Raw genomic sequence first — 19,772 nt, forward strand, 5'->3', positions numbered from 1 at the left:
AAATGATCTCCTAGGTTAAAGTATTAAAAATGTCATACCTTTTTTCACATTGAATTGTGCAAGGTTTAACTGAATAAAACACATTAAACAGGTTTGAAAAGGGTATAGTGCTTGGGAAAAAATAATTTCCAGTCTCCTTTATGGACCAGAGGGCTCAAGCAATCCCAAAGCCATAAAGCACTGTAAATCCCAGGTTAACGTTAGTGTATAATCTATAATGATATTAGTGAGCTCTGCTCTGATAGTAAATACCAAGGTGAGATGTTGGCCGCAAGATGTATTGCCATTTGAGTCTCTGCTGACAAATAATCTCCCCTTGATAGAGATGCATCCGAGGTCAAGTTTTTTTCAAATTGAAAGAACTTGACCTTAAACTGCAATTTATTTACACTTTTTTTTTTTTGTAAGAGACAAGAGAACACGACTTCTTTAGATTTGTTATTATAATAATGACATTCACTTTGAAAGAATAGTTCACCAATATGTATGTATGTATGTATGTTTGTATGCAAATAAATAAATAAATAAATAAATACATTCAATATCAGTGACTGCATATGTAATGTTTTTTTTTTTTAAGGAGGCTACCACTTTGTATTTTCATTTTAGAATAATTGTAGTTAAAGGTACACTATGTAACACTTTTTTGTTGTTGTTGTTGTTGTTGTTCAAAATTAACAAAATTTAATGCATCAATTCTTCTTTCAAAACATGTTTTTGTCTTACCCTGATCTTGTCTTACCCTGAATTGCATACATATGTCACTCGCCCATGCGTGTCTCGTCATATCTGTAAATAGAGAAAAGTTGCTCCGCCAACTTTGACGTGTTATGGTGTGGTTATTTGTCACAAGGAGTGAGATATGGAGCCTGATATGGAGCAGCTAAATCTTGAACCTTCCAGCAATCACCCGTTTAATGTAATAAAATGAGAATCAACTTTAGCTTGGCTAAATGAACGACTAGATGGAGACAATTGAGGGATTTGAAATGTTGTAAAAGCGACGCGGAGCTGGTGTTTTTATTACTCAACCAAAACAATGTTCTTCTGCAAAATGAATGCAGTTTTGTTTTTTAACCTTTTAGAGGGCCAAATGTTACATAATATACCTTTAATAAATGAATAAATTCCATATAAGTGATTGCACTTTTGTAGTGTGTCTTTTTTTTCTCAGATACCACTTTTTATTTCCATTTCAGAATTTAACATTCAGTTTATTTATTCACATTATGTATGTATGGTATTGTATTCATTCATTCATTGAAAATTCTACAAGTCTGTTGTCCTCAAGCTCTCTGTCTTGCATAGAAGCCAGATGTTATCCTTAATTATACTCAAGGATTATACTGAGCAGGCAAACATGAATTTTGCCATTTTTCACCAATGTGAAACCTCATTTAAAAGCCTCATTTTAAAGCTTCTCCCTGCATGGGAATAGTTTTTAAACTTCACTTTGTGATAAATTGCTTTCCACACTACTCCCCTTTACCTGCAAGCTGCCCATTAATAAATGCAAAGGCCAGGGATCTGTCAATGTGTGTAGGACTGTGTATGAAGGGTGTAAAAGCAAGTTTCTCTCACTCATATATTTTTTTTAATTGCATTGTTGTAAGCATTCTATTGGTGTTGTGAATGTGCGGTACACCAACACTGTACGATCCTTTTCTAATCATAGGAACACAGTCTTCTTCTCTCATTTGTGCAGGGGGGTTGCAAACACGCACCGCTGCTCTGATGTTTCCAGAGATGTTTGCTTTTGTGCCTGGAATAAAGAATCAGCCCCTCAGAGAATAGGTAGGGTAACTTTTCCTCTGTTCTTGGTGGGCCTTTGAAAAGCTATTTGTTGAGAAGGGGGCATCCTTTGTTTCAACGCCTGCACCATCACCGTTGAATTTAATTATCATTGCATTTTCTTTCTTTCTTTTTTTTCTTTTGGAAGAAGATGCTTAATTTTAAAAGCCCTGATCTTAAATGGAATGGTAATTGACAGTATTAATTGTATGTGTGGAGGAATGAAAGACAAACAAAAATGAAATGTGACAGAGGAAGCTTCTGATGTTGCTGAGAAAGGCACGTGAAGTAGAAGCTAATTCCTGACATTTAAATTCAAGCCAACTTCAAGCCAATCCAAGCTGTCTGAAAACAATTTTATTAACAAAATTCAGACTACAACTTTAAAGGTAATATACAACCCGAATTACGGAAATGTTGGGATGTTTTTTAAATCGGAATAAAATGAAAACTAAAAGACTTTCAAATCACATGAGCCAATGTTTTATTCACAACATAACATATGTTTAAACTGAGAAATTTTACAATTTTATGCACAAAATGAGCTCATTTCAAATTTGATGCCTGCTACAGGTCACAAAAATAGTTGGGAGGGGGGCATGTTTACCATGGTGTAGCATCTCTTCTTTTCAAAACAGTGTGAAGATGTCTGGGCATCGAGGTAATGAGTTTCTGGAGTTTTGGTGTTGAAATTTGGTCCCATTCCTGCCTGATATAGGTTTCCAGCTGCTGAAGAGTTTGTGGTCGTCTTTGATGTATTTTTCTCTATAGGTGAAAGATCTGGACTGCAGGCAGGCCAATTCAGCACCCGGACTCTTCTACGACAAAGCCATGCTGTTGTAATAGCTGCAGTATGTGGTTTTGCATTGTCCTGCTGAAATACACAAGGCCTTCCCTGAAATAGACGTCATCTGGAGGGGAGCATATGTTGCTCTAAAACCTTTATATACCTTTCAGCATCCATAGTGCCTTCCCAAACATGCAAGCTGCCCATACCGTATGCACTTATGCACCCCATAACATCAGAGATGCTGGCTTTTGAACTGAACGCTGATAACATGCTGGAAGGTCTCCCTCCTCTTTAGACCGGAGGACATGGCATCCGTGATTTCCAACAAGAATGTCAAATTTGGACTCGTCTGACCATAGAACACTTTTCCACTTTGAAACAGTCCATTTTAAATGAGCCTTGGCCCACAGGAATCGACGGCGCTTCTGGACCATGTTCACATATGGCTTCCTTTTTGCATGATAGAGCTTTAGTTGGCATCTGCAGATGGCACGGCGGATTGTGTTTTACCAACAGTGGTTTCTGAAAGTGTTCCTGGGCCCATTTAATAATGTCATTGACACAATCATGCCGATGAGTGATGCAGTGTCATCTGAGGGCCCGAGGACCACGGGCATCCAATAAAGGTCTTCGGCCTTGATAAGAGTCTGTGGCAGATACATTGTTTACACTCTAAAAAATGCTGGGTTAAAAACAACCCAATTTGGTTTGAAAATGGACAAACCCAGCAATTGGGTTGTTTTAACCCAGTGGTTGGGTTAAATGTTTGCCCAACGTGCTGGGTAGTTTTATTTAATTCAACTATTGTTTAAAAATTACTGTACTGGAAGTGCTGAAGGCACAAAAAGTATTCTCATTGCTTCATAAAATTAAGGTTGAAACACTGCAGTCAAGTCGACTTTTTCACTGCAGTCACGTCGGACCTTGAAAATGGTGGTTAAATTGCTGTCTATGGACGAGTCATTCACCTCTCGGATTTCATCAAAATATCTTAATTTGTGTTCCAAATATGAACGAAGGCCTTACAGGTGTGGAACAACATGAGGGTGAGTAATTAATAACAGAATATTCTTTTTTGGGTGAACTAACCCTTTAACTATTTTACATTTTGGTGAATTCATCCTCATTTGTACGTTTTCATACGATTTGCTTACGCAGTGATGGTTATGTTTAGGGGTGGACCTTCATGCTTACTTTCTTTCTAAAAATGATACATTTTCATACAAAATTGCCACCTCAAAAAAAGTAACTGTTCTTTTATATTCTTGCTATTTTACAGTTTACAATTTTTTGGTAATTCACAATATTCACATATTTCTGATTTCATTTAATAGCCATCCAAAATACTAGCTTCAGAAATGGCCTTTCAGAAGTTGACCTTTGCTCACAAATCTGGACATCTTGGAACTTTAATTGGACTAGATAATCAAATTCTTGCACAAATGGCAGCGCAACCGCAACTAAAAGTAGCCAATCTTTCTTTCTGTTTGAGATGCTGCTCTTTGAACATATATTCAAGTGCAGGTCTCCAATAAACTCCCTCCCCAGGTTCAGCCCAAACAGGATCCTTCTCCCAGAACGCCTCTCCCTACCAGGACGCAGCTGGAGAGAGGAGATAAGAGAGGCATGCAGGGGTCCCTGGCCCTCAGTCATATCACTGAAGGGAGGAGAAAGGGCAATAAAGGGGGAGACAGAGAGAAAACGGAGATGGGAAAAGTCAGAATTGGAGACCTATAGCATTCATTAGCAGTGAATGTAACACATGCCTATTTCTTCACCTCTCCAATTAATAGCTTCACTTCCTTTGTGTGAAAATCAGTTTTTGCCCACCAAGAAAGACAAGGTTGAGTTTGACTATGCACATAGTTAGAGTCTCTGTTGCAGCTTATGAAAAAGAACAAGAGGCATAATTTGTCACTTCATTGCTTTGCATAGTGGTAATTCATCCAACATTGTGCTTTTTGAAGTTCTGAAATGACTGTTCAAAATAGTGTTTTTTTCGTAAAATGGACAAGGTTGAATAGTTGTAAGGGATGTGTATTAAAGTACGATCAGTTTACTGTGTGTCTCAGGCCTTAGTGAGTCTTAATTAAAGTGCAGTGCCTCAGTAACGTGCAATCAATAAAGCATGGATGACTAAACTCTATCGCCTTGCAAAGCTGAAAGGTGCACGTCAAAGAAAACACGAATAAATTAATGAAAAAGAGAAGTCCGTTAATCTGCCACATACTCATTTAGACCACCAATAAACAAACACCACCCTGTGTCTCTTATTGATACCTGTATATCTTGCTAGTTAATATAAATGGATAGTTTTGGCTCTGGATGCTGATTGGTCAATACAGCATTCCAGCTTCCAGTGCTGAAATACATGGTGTACTGTAGGAATAGTGCATAGCACACAAAGTTGTTTGTTAACCTTAGGAGGTTTACATGTCAGGAACTAGTACAGCAGTTAGTGAGATTGTTTAAAAAAAGAACGTGAGGGCATGATATATTGTAAATATGGTCTCGGTTGAATAGGTTGCAGGCACCCTTTAACCATGATTATATTCACAATATAGCATGGCTTCTTGTACCTTGTTGCTTAAAGTCATTGAATGTTCAGTTTGGTTTCTCAAAATGCAGCATTCATTCATTCATTCATTCATTCATTCATTCATTCATTCTTCTACATGTCATTTATTCATTCATTCTTCTACATGTCATTCATTCATTTTTCTAAACATCGTTCATTCATTTTTCTACATGTCATTCATTCATTCATTCATTCATTCATTCATTCATTCTTCTACACGTCATTCATTCATTCTTATAAACATCATTCATTCGTTCATTCATTTGTTCGTTCTAAACGTCATTCATTCTTCTACAAGTTCATTCATTCATTCATTCATTCATTCATTCTTCTACAAGTCCATTCATTATTCTACAAGTTCATTCATTTATTCATTCATTCTTCTTCATGCCATTTATTCATTAATTCTTCTACATGTCATTCATTCATTCATTCTTCTACAAGTCATTCATTCTTTTACAAGTCATTCATTCATCTACAGGTCATTCCTTCATTCATTCTAAATGTCATTCATTCATTCATTGTTCTACATGTCATTTATCCATTCATTCTTCTACATGTCATTCATTTATTCATTCATTCATTCTTCTACAAGTCATTTATTCATTCATTCAAAATGTCATTCATTCATTCATTCATTGTTCTACATGTCATTCATTCATTCATTCATTTATTCATTTGTTCGGTAACACTTTACAATAAGGTTCATTAGTTAAACATTAGTTAATGTATTAACTAACATGAACTAACCATGAGCAATACATTTGTTAATATGTACTAATCTTCGTTAATGTTAGTTAATGAAAATACAGTTGTTCATTGTTTGTTCATGTTAGTTCACAGTGCATTAACTAATGTTAACAAGATTTTAATAACGTTTTAGTAAATGTTTGAAATTAATATTAACAAAGATTAATAAATGCTGTATAAGTGCAGTTCATTATTAGTTCATGTTAACTAATGTAGTTAACTAATGTTAACTAATGAACCTTATTGTAAAGTGTTACCATTTGTTCTTCTACAAGTCAGTCAGTCATTCATTCATTCATTCTTCTAAATGTCATTCATTCCTTCATTCATTCAATAAATTAATACTTTTATTCAGCAATGATGCATTAAATTGATAAAGTGACAGTAAAGGCATTTGAGGGATGCTCCTTAAATTATAAAGGCAGCTATATATTTCCATGCATAAAACACATATGTAGTGAAAAATATTATGATACATTTGATGTGATTTATTATTTGTGTTGTCTTTCCCATCTAAGGTCGTCACACTTAATATGTTTCACTGTATTTTTTTTTTTTTTTTTTATATGTGTGAAAATATATAGCAGCTTTAAAGATTTAGGAAACAACACAAATAAATAATTTAATTTAATTTTAAAATAATTCAATCATTAATGATTAATACTTTTATTCAACAAGGATGCATTAAATTAACAATAAAGTGGCAGTAAAAATCTATTTCTCTTTTTAACTTCTATAAACATTATATTCATCATATAATCTTTAAAAATAATGTATGATGATTTCCACAGATATTTTAAGTAGCTCAACTGTTTTCGACATTGATGATAATGATAAATGTTTCTTTAGCACCAAATCAACATAATAGATATATTTCTGAAGGATCATGTGACACTGAAGACTGGAGTAAATTCAGCTTTTTCACAAGAATAAAGTACATTTAAAATATATTGAAATCGAAAACAGATATTTTAAATTGAAATAATGTTTCACATTATTACTGTTTTTACTGTATTTTTGATCAAATAAATGCTGTCTTGGTGAGCATAAGAGACTTCTTTCAAAAACATTTGTGCAGGCAACTGAAACTGAACAATGAGAATTGAATAATTAGGTCTTCAGCATCACTTTACTCTAGCAGCATTTTTGATTTTGTCCAAAAGCAGACATATGAAAATAATTCCCTGAATGGCATTGGGTCTGTGTCTTTGGATATGTTCAGTGGTTTGTGAATGACTCGCTGTGACGGCTGATGTGATTGTGTGAGTGAAGCATCATTTTACAGACTTTTTACAGCTGACTTTACACAGCAGCTCTATTGACTGAGAGTGAAGAGAACAGCGGACAGGGACTCATTTCTGACTCCTGATTACAGCTGTTTTGTGACACCTCAGAGAGTGATGTGGTGGATGCTTTAAACCTCCATAAATATTCTGGGCAAGTTTACAGTGTGTGCTGAAGTGCAGGCGTAAAATCAAGCTTTAATGACCCCTCACTAGTGCCTGAATGGATTCCTTTCTCAAGCTCTGCTGAGTAGGCTTAATGTGTGGGAATTGGAGTATCTTACTGTAGCGTCCCATTTCATTACTGGGGTGGACTGTCTATAGGGAGAACAGGGACTTTTCCTGGCAGGACACTTGACTTGTGGGCTGATGCTTAAATGCATTATATACATTATATAAAAAAAGAAGCAAATACCAAGAAAAAAAAAAAGCTGACTTCCTCAATCCGGGAAATTTATGCAACAGTATCAGACTGGCAGATTGGGAGACATACGGCAGCATTCTCTCAACGTTCACGGGGTTCCTTTCAGATAAGTGCTCCACTTTTGTGCCAACTCTGTTTTACCTGTACTCGTTGAAAATGAATGGCATTGTAGAGAGGAACTGTTTCTGAGCAGCTCTCTATGCCAGGGGTTTTCAAACTGGGATCCAACTGGGAATTCCACCTATGGTTATAAATGTGATAGCTACTTTAGTGAGGGATTGAGTGATGAGTCTGTATTGGTCTACATCATTTCAGTCTACTGCATTCTCTTTTTGTGGAGAAGTTCCATGATTGCTCCAGTCACCCCCCACCTCTACGAAAGCATCAATGCCAGTTCTGAAACACTCCCGTCTTCCTCCACCTACTCTCCATTGTGATCAGGGCCTCCCACTGATTTATTGACTATTTCACTAATTACGGCTTGCATAAACAAAGTCTTTAACATTACTGTGAAGAAGTTTCAGTTGACTGGATTGAAAAGAGAAGGGCGGAGTCCTTTGAGCGTGGAGGGAAGGCAGCTGGAAGGCTGGCAGGTACACCATCCGTCTGATCATAGATCATTGATCATGGTTGTCAATATTTGCCATCCCTCTTGCATATCAATGCTCTCCTCCATCTCCAGATTAGGATGAATGGCCTCTTTTCTTCCTCAACTGGGCGTCCATTGATTTAGGGTGGCATATTGGGATGTCCATGTAATTAGGCGTCCAACTTCTCTCTGTGTGATCGTCTGGCTGGCTCTAGTTTATCACCATTTAAATCACTGTCCTGGCACACAAAGCTGGCAAAACACCAAGAATTGAAATACAATAATACCTCAGTGTTAGAAAGACAGGGCTGTGGAAAATAGTTCAACATACTGTATGCTGTGGTTTTCATGGCATTATTAGTGGGTGCATGAAATTCAGTTGATAGTTCTATACATATTGGAGTAATTACCAAGACATGGTTGTTATAAATGCAGATAGCCTAATCAACTCCGATTATTTGGTGTGTTTAATAAGCATGTGTAACAGAGGTGAGCTATTAAAGAGCTGTGCAAGTAAACCTCACTCCCCTGGCCTCAAGAGGCACACTAGTGATTGACGCTATAGAGGCTGCAGTCTTTAAGAGTGCACATGCCTCCCATGCCGGTAATGCTGGTTCAAATCCCGTTCAGAGCGGTGCGAGTAAGACCAGTCACATTGGTGCCATGACCCAAATGGGAGTGAGGTTTACGGGGGTTGAGTGTAATGGAGGCCAGCTAGTAAAGAGCTGTGCAATTAAACATCACTTCTCTGGCTTTAAGAGGCACACTAGCCACTGACACTAGAGGCTGCAGTCTATAGTGTCCTTGTAGCGCACCCACCTCCCATGCTAGTGACGTTGGATCGAGTCCTGCTCAGAGTTGGTTTCAGTAGGACCAATCACACTTGGTAATTCTTGCTCAGAACTGGGTCCATTTAAAGAAAAAAAAAAAAAAAAACCTTTCATAATGTTTGACAATTGTTAACAATTTTCTTTTACTAGATAGTTAGAATGCTGTATTAAAACATTTTAAACCATTTGGCAGTGGTTTGGTACTGCTACTATACCTACAGCATCATGGCTAAAGAGTTGTGCGCTTGCAGTCTAAATTGAATTGCAGTTTTATCTCAGACCATGCCCCATGAGCTGCCTTGTTATTTTGTTTGCTCATATACCATTGTTAAATTTATGTTTTACTCACAGTTCACAGTTCTTCAATGGAATCACAAATGCTATCACAATCACGCTATCATGTCATGAAACTGTAAGACCATGTTTATATACAATATATTGTATACTAATCTAAACCTTTTTACATATGAACTATATATTGTCAGATCATAATTTGCCATTTTGGAATGCACTGGAAAAAGCAACATGTAAAATAAAATCACATGATCCCTGAAATAATGAAGCACTTCCTATCAGCAAACTTGGCCTGTCTCCTCCTGAGAGGATTGGATTAAATGGGGTCAGTGCCCCCCTCACCTGGCTGGCACGTGTAGGGGACTAAAAGCTCATGAGGGAAAAGACAAAAAGACCAAGAAGGGGCGTTAGGGGGGTTGACCTTGTACATGGAGGGGCGTTGGGTCGACCAGCCAACCATCTGTCTGAGCTGCCGTGGGTCTGACCCGCCATGATTGTCTGACTGAGGGGTCAAAAGGATGAGATGACGTGATCGGAAAGAAGAGATGGAGGAAAAAGTGTAGACAATGTTGATTACGCTGTTATAGAATTAAATAGTCTAAACCCATCTTTTCTCCCAGTGGTGAATCCATTACCTCATTCCAGAGGTATATCAGTAAATGTTTCTAATATGGAGGCACAAAGGCAATTTGTGGAAGTTTCACTAACCTTTACCCATTTTGAATGTCACCATTAAGCACAAAAATACACACATAAAAACAAGTGATTTTTTTCCCTTCTCCTCACCAATCGTTTTCACTAGCGGACAAGATAGGGCACTAATGCACAACCATTTCAAGTTGACTGTAAATGGGTCTTAAGTACAACCCATTGCTGTCTGCAAGCACTTTGCTCTAAAAATACATTGTTATTATCATGTTTTTTTTAAGAATGTCTTTTTAAAGAAAAGGTTGCAAGAATGTGTAATGACTTTAACAAGCATGAAAGAAAGTCGTTTGATTTGTAACCATTTACAAAGCGCATGCACTATTTACAGTATCCAATCTAAAGTGTTCTTTTGCCGTAATTTGCTGTTAAAAGATGATTATTTAAAAAATAAGTTAAAATAATTGTGCTTACATATAGAAAGACATTATCTCTCTACTAATGCTGTAGAGAATGTGTTTCAGATTTGTTTGAGATTTCTTTGCAGAATCATGCATAATGTAGTTTTCACCAGGAATCGATGATTATTTTAAATAAGGACTTTTTTTTTTAAGAATGTCTTTTTTAAAACATGACTTGAACAAGCTTGAAATAAAGTCATTTGATTCCTAACTAGATCTACAAATCACATGCACCATTCTCGTTATCCGTTTTGTGATATTATTCCACAGTAATTTTAAGAAATTGTGAAATATCTTTCTCCATAGCCGTCAGGTGTGCAGTTCAGTTGTCTACTGATACCTCTGTTGCTCAAAAATGTGTGATCTTCCTGTTTGAATGTTGCTATATTGATCCAGTTAGGGCATGTTCTGAATGAACTAAATGAGAGAGCTTAACAAATTGAGTATTTTTACTGTCATCCATTTACAAGAGGAAGGATTTTATGGCAGGGTGCAATACAGACGGCGTTCCAGACGGTCGCTAATTTGTAAGGACGTGCTCTTTGTGAGTCTGTCCACACCTCTGGTCCATCCAAACCCATATTTCATTCTTTGTCTGTCTGCTCTTTGTCAGGCGAGAGTAATTTAACTCTCGGATGAGCGAGACTTGTCACTTATGTGGGACTGACACTGATGTAGAGCTGACCGTTGACCCTGCGTGCTTGTGTCTCATTATCACCTGCTCCTCATCTGGGATCAGAAACGGCCCAGACTGTTGTCATACGCTGTCCCACCATGGACTTCTGGACTCATGGGAAGAGTGCACAGCTGTACTCTGACTTGAGAATCAAGCATTTTTTAATGATTTCTAAACTCATGCAAAAATTGGTTTCACTTTCCTTCACCTTGTAGTAGGATCATTCCTGTTATGCTGTGTGCTAATAGAGTGCAACAGTTGTTCCCCATTCATTTTTCCCGTAGAGTTTTTAAAAAGTCTTTGTTTAAAGTCTGCTTGTGGTGAAAATCACTTTTTTAATGTTGTTTATATGTCTGTGTTGTTTTTAATATGAATTTACTAGGGCTGCAACTAACGATTATTTTGATAATCGATTAATTGGCCGATTATTTTTTCGATTAATCAATTAAATAATAACAACAACTATAAAGTGCTTTACTTTTTTCTGCCTTTCTTGTATAACAGTAAAATCGAAAATTCATGGATAACAGCAATAATTATATTGTAGCATTAGAAATACTGCTGTGACTAAAGAGCTAACACTTACTGGTGTATTAACCATTACAGAAACATGAAAAATGATTTTGGTAATCACCATTACTGAGGGCATTTTAGGGCATCCGTGGCACAAACCGTACATTGGGTGGCAGAGGTCTAATAAATTTGTTAAGCACTGTATAATGTGAATATAGTGTAAATCTCTACATTACAAATTAAGATAGTAATAAAGATAATAAAGAAAAACACAAACTCAGTGTTAACCAACAGGCAAAATAAATGTTCTGCAGGAACACACACATTAACTCTGGACACAATCACCTCTTACTGTCATTTCTTTATCCTGTAAATAGGCTATAAGAAACGTCTTATATTTAAATTACATGTTGTTATCCCTTTACAGTTACTACACTCATATAATACTTGAATGACATGTTGATTTTTAAATCTAAATTTAACTTTAAACAACAGATTTTTCAGGAACATTAATATTTTTGCGCTGAATATTAATTGTCTCCCTCTCTCCCGCGTTCCGCCTGTCTGACGCGGGTGCGCGCACCAGTGCTCATTCAGTAAAGTTTGAAGTTTAACGCAGACTGTCAGGACGCAGAATGAACGTTTTGCGCTGAGAAAACACATGCATCTGTCAAAGCGCCTGACAGGGTAAGCCATTACACTAATGCATTAGCTTGAAACTTAAAATAAAGAATTCTCATGTTTTGATCAGCTTTGATCTCGTACCTTTCCTGCAGCAGCTCAATCTGTTTCCTTCAATATTTTTAGATGCATGTTTGTCCATAGAAATGTGTTATTCAGTGCTGTAATTTGACGAGACTGTCAGATGTTTTCAGTGCACGGTGGGCAGACCCGACTATTCGATAATGAGAATCGTTGTCGATTATTTTCATTATCGATTATTATCGATTTTATCAAATAGTTGTTGCAGGCCTAGAATTTACGCATGGTTTGTCTTAAAGCATAAGTCAACAGCATTGCAGAATATTTTCTCTTTAAAACTGTAGTGATCTAAAACAGTTTCAAAAACGCGGTTTGAAATCGCTGGTGTTTGTGATGTCACAAACTAACTTGTAACCAATCACATCAACGTGCTAGCGGGCTTTAGCATAACTATGACCACTCTGAAGCAGGGGAGTCTCAAGAGAAGGTTATCCCGGTATATTTTTCTGTTGATATGAAAAAAAAAGCAATATAGTGGGAGTATCATGTATATTACGATGTTACGATACTATATGCCTTTCTCCACTGACGTTCTAAGGTGTTCAAAGCATTTTTAAGGATACTGATTTTTAGAAGACAGCTGTCTGACATGGTAACATTAGCATCACATTATTAGCTGTTTGATAACGTAGTCAAACAAGCTTTTTTTGCAGCATTTACCTCAGTAAGTTGACTGAGTGGATCTCTAAACTCGTGCGAGTGAGTGGAGGTGGGGCTAATTAGCATATTCATAAATCCGCGTATACTAAATGAAGCAAGGGTGTAGTGTTACATTCAAGCTATTTTAAGGCATGAAGATTTGTTTTTTTCCACAGGAATAAAACATTTAAACCTGTCATTTGGTGATAAGAGATGAGTTTTAAGGGATAAAAATATTGACTTTAAGAGATATGCCATGAACCAAACCAACTATCTCTAAGGTGAATCACAATACTACAAACTTTATTTGAAGCAAAAATCATCACTAGTTGGTTAAAAGGATTTTAGAAAAGACTAAAAAGATGGAAAGTCATTTGAAGAATTGAAGTCTATGAAGTCAGTGAATTGATTACCCATTAAAACATTCCCAAGAAAAAGGACTGGATATCAATAGTTTTTCTGATATGAATCGATTTTGATTCACAAGTTCTCAATTAGATTCTGATTCATTTGGCTTGTAGTTTAATATAATCTGATTCATTCCTATTATAATGTCAATTTTGCTTACATATAAATGTCTCTCTACTAATGCTGTACATTTATTCAGGGCAGTGTTTCAGATTTAATTCAAACCAGTAACTTATCTTATCGAACTATTCTTCACAAGAACTGGCCCCGAAGAGTCATTTGTTTAAGGAATTGGCTACACTGGTTGAGCTGCATGTTTGTTTTTTGCGTGCAGCCTGCAAGGACAACAAAATACTTTTCTTGCCAGTATTTTTTGGTACATTGCCTTGTTATTACATCCCATTTAATACAGACTGTGAACTCACTTTCAAAACAGGCAAAATATAATTTCTTTTGCATAGTGCTGCAAATTCAAAAGTGGTGGAGGAAACAACTAAATGAGCAGGATGGGAAGTGTGGTCACACTTTATTCTGGTAGTCCACTTTAGACACTCTACTAACTATAAGTAACTTTGCAACTACCCTATAAAAATATGCTTTTTATGCATTCAGTAAAAATTAGAGTAAAAGATTACTTTAAAAGATTAAAGATTATGATTTTAAGTATTGAATCATCGATATCAAGATTTTTACCCAGCCCTACAAGAAATGTTTTACTTGAACACTTGTTTAAACCAGAGTAGTGAAATGATTGAAAATGTATGCTGTTCACTTAATTCACTGATATTGTAATAAAAAACCTAAATAATATGATTCCTATCTTTAAAAATTAAAATTTTAATGTTTCATGCAGTACATTATGACTGTACTACATAGAAGAAATGACCCAGTAGCTCTTTTTATAGCATGTGTTAAACTCTCTGCTCTGGCTGATTAGTGCAGTTACATGAGACTCAGTCTTGTAAAATGAGTCTCTTTCGGGGAAAAATGGGGCACCCATCTCTCTGATGTGGCTCAGAGATCCATAAACCACCATGTTGTTGAGCATTTGGTGGCAGTATGCAGAATGCAGTCATGGTCTTGCCTAATGAGACCGTTTTATATTCAGAGAAAGAAAGACGGGGTGGAAGTTTTAAGCCTGATTAACTTACCAAATCTGCTTATGTGCTTTTTTTTTTTTTTTTCACACCAGACTTCAAAGGAATCACTTTTTAAATTTCCTGGACACTGGTATTAAGTGGACTGGTTTACAACTTCTTTCTTGATCTTCAAAGAGTGTATGAACACTGAAGTGAAACTGCCACTGTCATAAGTTCACAGGGCATCAGATAAACACAATTTGTCAGCAGAAAGGCTAATAAAGAATGACCAGGAGTAGCAAGAGGGTAATGAAACTCTTTATGTGTAGGAGTTTAGAGCTTTGTGTTATAAAATAACCTCTTATTGCTGCAGGCTGTCTTTCAGTGTAGTGTAATTTTGAGTCTAGTGGTGTATGACCACCAAACACATGTTTGATCTAAGTGCCCGAGAATCGTTTGTTAAAGTGGAGAGTCCCTGTCTTACTGTATATCAGGATGTTTGACATTAAGTAATTAACAAAATACTATTATCACAAATTTTATGTCTTGTGTGTCTTGTGTGTGTGTGTGTGTGTGTGTGTGTGTGTGTGTGTTCGTGTGTGTGTATAAGAAATTATCATTTTTTTAATACTTTTTTAAATGCATTCTTTCAGTTAAAGGGAATAGATACAAAAAATAAAAATTCTGACATCATTTACTCAACTTCATGTGACTTTGTTTTCTTCTGTGGAAAACAATAGACAATATTTAGCTTTATAAAATATATATTTTTGTAGTATTTACAACATAGTTACATAATAGTTTCTCAAATGCACACTACTGATCAAATGATCAAGATTTTTTGTAAAAGTTTAGTCCTTTTTGGGCTCCGCCAATCTGCATCGCTATAAGTTGCATAAGAAAGAGCAGCCTGAACATCCTGCTATTAATCTCCTATAAATGGTGTTGGAATGAAATAAGGGTTAGCAAATTATGCCAAAATGTTATTTTTGCATGCAATATCCCTTTAAATTGTGCACTGACTTTTGTGCACATGTCCAAAGTATAGGACTCATAGGACACTCAAATCTGAAAAACCCTCTAGAGAATTGGATTACTTCCAGAGTCATGGAGATGAACTTCCCATTTTAAGTTGTTTGAAAGGCACAAGGAATTAATCCAACAGTATAATAAATGATGTGACACCCAACTAATGATGTCTGGATCACAGTGACCTTTCCTCTGTGTGAATGAGGTATACCAAGTCCACCTGTGACCACCCTCAAGCTGTCAGATTGAGATCTGAATTTGTCTTTTGCCCCCTTTGTGAGATTTGTCAGTGACCCCTTGTTCTGCTTTTCAGAAATGAGTGGAGGGACCTATTTATCTTCATAAGTAAATGCCATTTGTTGATGTCTTTAGCATTTACCATAAATCATGACAACAAGAATCCAAATTTGCCAAACCTCAATGAACACTGATTTCCACTGCAGAACAATGCTTTATTTGACAATGATTGCCATCACTTTAGCTTTTTTTTTTTTTTTTACCCTGTTCCTCTCTTAAGATCCTTCTGAATCATAATCCATTACTGTTATAAAGTATGTGTCATGGCCGCTGACACTGCACATAACTCATCTAGTAAATACTTTTATAAGAGGTCCCGAGACAAAGTCTTTACTGTACTTTATTGCACTTTAACTTTTCACTGAGAAGTGATTCTCTTGGTATCACATATGTGGAACGCGTCAAGTGTCAACATATTGGTGTCCTCTTGTCCTCTATTTAAAGCCTTGACTTTGACATATGAGCTCTTTATTTAGCTAAAGAAGCACATCATATGTCATGTATCTGGTTAAACACATGCCATCTGTCCCTTTAGATCTGTTTAACCTTACATTCAGTTCTGTCTTCCCTGGATTTTTTTGACATATCCTGTTGGTATAACTGAACATTCCCTCATTCTTGAAAAGTTATGCTAAGTAAAAGAAAAATACTGGTTATGTTTGATACTGTGTTGAGTTGCCACTTGATTGCCAAAGTAAAATCTGGATAAGTAAAAAACAAAAAAAACAAAAAAAAAAACAAAAACAAATAAACAAACAAACAAACAAAAAACATGAGTTTTCTTTTAGAACATGAGTTTTCAAACTTTTTTGATGCTGAAGACCCCTAAATATCTGGAATACATTTCCTCAAATTATAAATGCAGCTATATATTTTCATTCATTAAATAATAATAATAATAATAATAATAATAATAAATGTGATACCACAGCACAAATAAATCATTTTACTTAATAATTTAATAATTAATACTTTTATTCTTAAAAGTCTTTTGATCAGTTGAAAGTGACACTAAAGGCATTTTATTATATCTAGACATTTTTAAATATATTTTTCAAATAAATGCTGTTCTTTTAAACTTTCTATCCATCAAAGAATTATGAATTATCATTATATTATCAATCAAAATGTATCATGGTTTCCACAAATATATTAATAACTGTTTTTAACTGTGATATTAATAAGAAATGTTTTTTGAGCAACACAGTCTAATAAAGTATATTAGAATGATTTGTGAAGGGTCATGTGACACTGAAGACTGGAGCAATGGCTGCCGAAAATTCAGCTTTGCATCATAGGAATTTACATTTTAAAACATACTGAAATATAAAACAAATATTTTAAATTGTTAAACTACAGTATTACTGTGTTTCCAGTATTTTTTCAAATAAATGCAGACTTCTTTCAGAAACATAAAAAAAAATTACCCAACTTTTGCACGATTTCACAATTATCTTGTGCACACATAAGGGTGCTCCAATTGATCGGGTGCCAATCATCATCGGCCAATAATAGCTTTATATATTTTGATGGTCTCTATAAAGGCTGATCAGTAGAGCCTATCAAATGACGCAAAACTCGCGAGACAGTTTTTCTATGCTTAGCTAAAATTGCTTCACTACTTTCACCGGTCTGGCACTACTACATGGTGTCTAAAAAGGACAAAAAATTTGCAACGTCTTTGCAGAGACATTGCAACGACAACAACAATATGCAAATAACAGCAAGAAGGGCTACAATTTTTATTGCATTTCTTTCTTTCACAAAGGATCGGTTTAACATAACGTCCAAATCAGCTAGATCAGTGATTGTCGTAAAATACACTCTACTGTTGCTAAACTGCAGGACGTGCTGGAAAATAAAAAGAGCTATTAAACTGCATTAAGCAGGCAAAGTGATACTCTTTCCCAAGTGCCTTTCTGTGCCCACGTGGGTTCACGCCTAAATAGTCAAATACACACAGAAATGTATCAAAATGGTCGGCTTGGTGAGTATTCACATAAACTCTGTCAGTTATGTCTTAAGTGAACGTAAACAGTTGAAAAAGTATATTGGATCCGTGCATTCGGTCTTAAAGTGACAGCAGCCTAATATTCCTCCTGCCGTCTGTGTCATTAATGTTAAACAACAAAAGACAAAATCACTCACTGCTTTTTAGTAGATTTAGTAGGATTATATTTAATTTATACAGTGAAGACTATGCAGTGTTGTTTTACATTTCATTACTTTCTGTTGATAAAGAATTTTGTTAAGAATAGTTGGCCTATTATTTATTTCAGTGATCTGCCCCCAAAATCCTGATTGAAGCACCCTTCTGCACATGTTAACTTTGACACTCTTAAAAATACTGTATATTAGCTGAGGTTGAAATGCTGTACTATATTACATTTGGTTCAAAATTCAAAATTCCAAAATAATGTCATAATTCTCAATTCATTTCTCCATTTCATCACATCAGTTTTCTGAGAACTGTTGATTAATCCCAATTCACTTTTCCAGGTCCCAGCCTCCCAAAGTTTTATCAGATAACCGGTCCGACATTCTCCTAATGCTTCAAAGTCATTTCACGCATGGCACTGAGCTAATCCTCCATCACTATATGGCAGATATGCTCATCTCTGTCACGTGTATCTAAAGCAGACCCCCGCAGACTGATATCAGGTCTGTAAAATGAGGTGTGGTGAGGCTAACGGCCTTGCGGCCTTGTATTAATGTAACATTCCCAGGCACCCTGTTGATAGATATGGGTACATTGGTGTAACGGTCCCTTTGTTATAGTTAATGGAGCCGACCAGGCATGTGGTGAAGCTGTTTGATTCGTCTGCCTTGATTTTGTTTTGTGTGTGTGAAGATTTGGACCTCTTACAAGGAAAGTCAGTGGGTTTAATATGTATAATAAAAGCAAAACATCAGTATATTATCATGATGGCACATGTAGGGATGTTTTCTATAGTTATCTCTGTTCATAATCTTAAATTCACTGCAGAAGGAAGAGCAGAACGACAACAGTGTCATTCAGTTCAGTTGTCTAATAGCCTTAAACTTCAACTTCTCCAATAGTCCTCAACATTGTCTTATTAGCAGTATTCCTCAAACTTTGACTTAAATGTTGATATTATAGATTAGCTGTGTCAGGTTAAGTAAGGAACCATCTCATATAGATTGACATTTGGTCTGTTGGGTTCAGGAATAGAGTAAATGTCTTGTTTATGCTTCAAAATGTATATGTTTTCCGAACGCTTTTTTAATTGGAATTAAGCAGCAAATAATAAGAAATGTTTCTTCAGCACCAAATCAGCATATCAGAATGATTTCTGAAGGATCATGTGAAGATGGGAGTAATGACTGCTGCAATTCAACTTTGCCATCAGAGGAATAAACTGCAATATAAATTAAATATACAGTGGGTACGGAAAGTATTCAGACCCCCTTAAATTTTTCACTCTGTTACGTTGCAGCCATTTGCTAAAATCATTTAAGTTCATTTTTTTTTCTCATTAATGTACACACAGCACCCCATATTGACAGAAAAACACAGAATTGTTGACATTTTTGCAGATTTATTAAAAAAGAAAAACTGAAATATCACATGGTCCTAAGTATTCAGACCCTTTTCTCAGTATTTAGTAGAAGCACCCTTTTGATCTAATACAGCCATGAGTCTTTTTGGGAAAGATGCAACAAGTTTTTCACACCTGGGTTTGGGGATCCTCTGCCATTCCTCCTTGCAGATCCTCTCCAGTTCTGTCAGGTTGGACGGTAAACGTTGGTGGACAGCCATTTTTAGGTCTCTCCAGAGATGCTCAATTGGGTTTAAGTCAGGGCTCTGGCTGGGCCATTCAAGAACAGTCACGGAGTTGTTGTGAAGCCACTCCTTCGTTATTTTAGCTGTGTGCTTAGGGTCAATGTCTTGTTGGAAGGTAAACCTTCGGCC

The sequence above is a fragment of the Ctenopharyngodon idella genome, chromosome 17 (assembly GCF_019924925.1).
Source record: "Ctenopharyngodon idella isolate HZGC_01 chromosome 17, HZGC01, whole genome shotgun sequence".
Taxonomy (NCBI): Eukaryota; Metazoa; Chordata; class Actinopteri; order Cypriniformes; family Xenocyprididae; genus Ctenopharyngodon; species Ctenopharyngodon idella.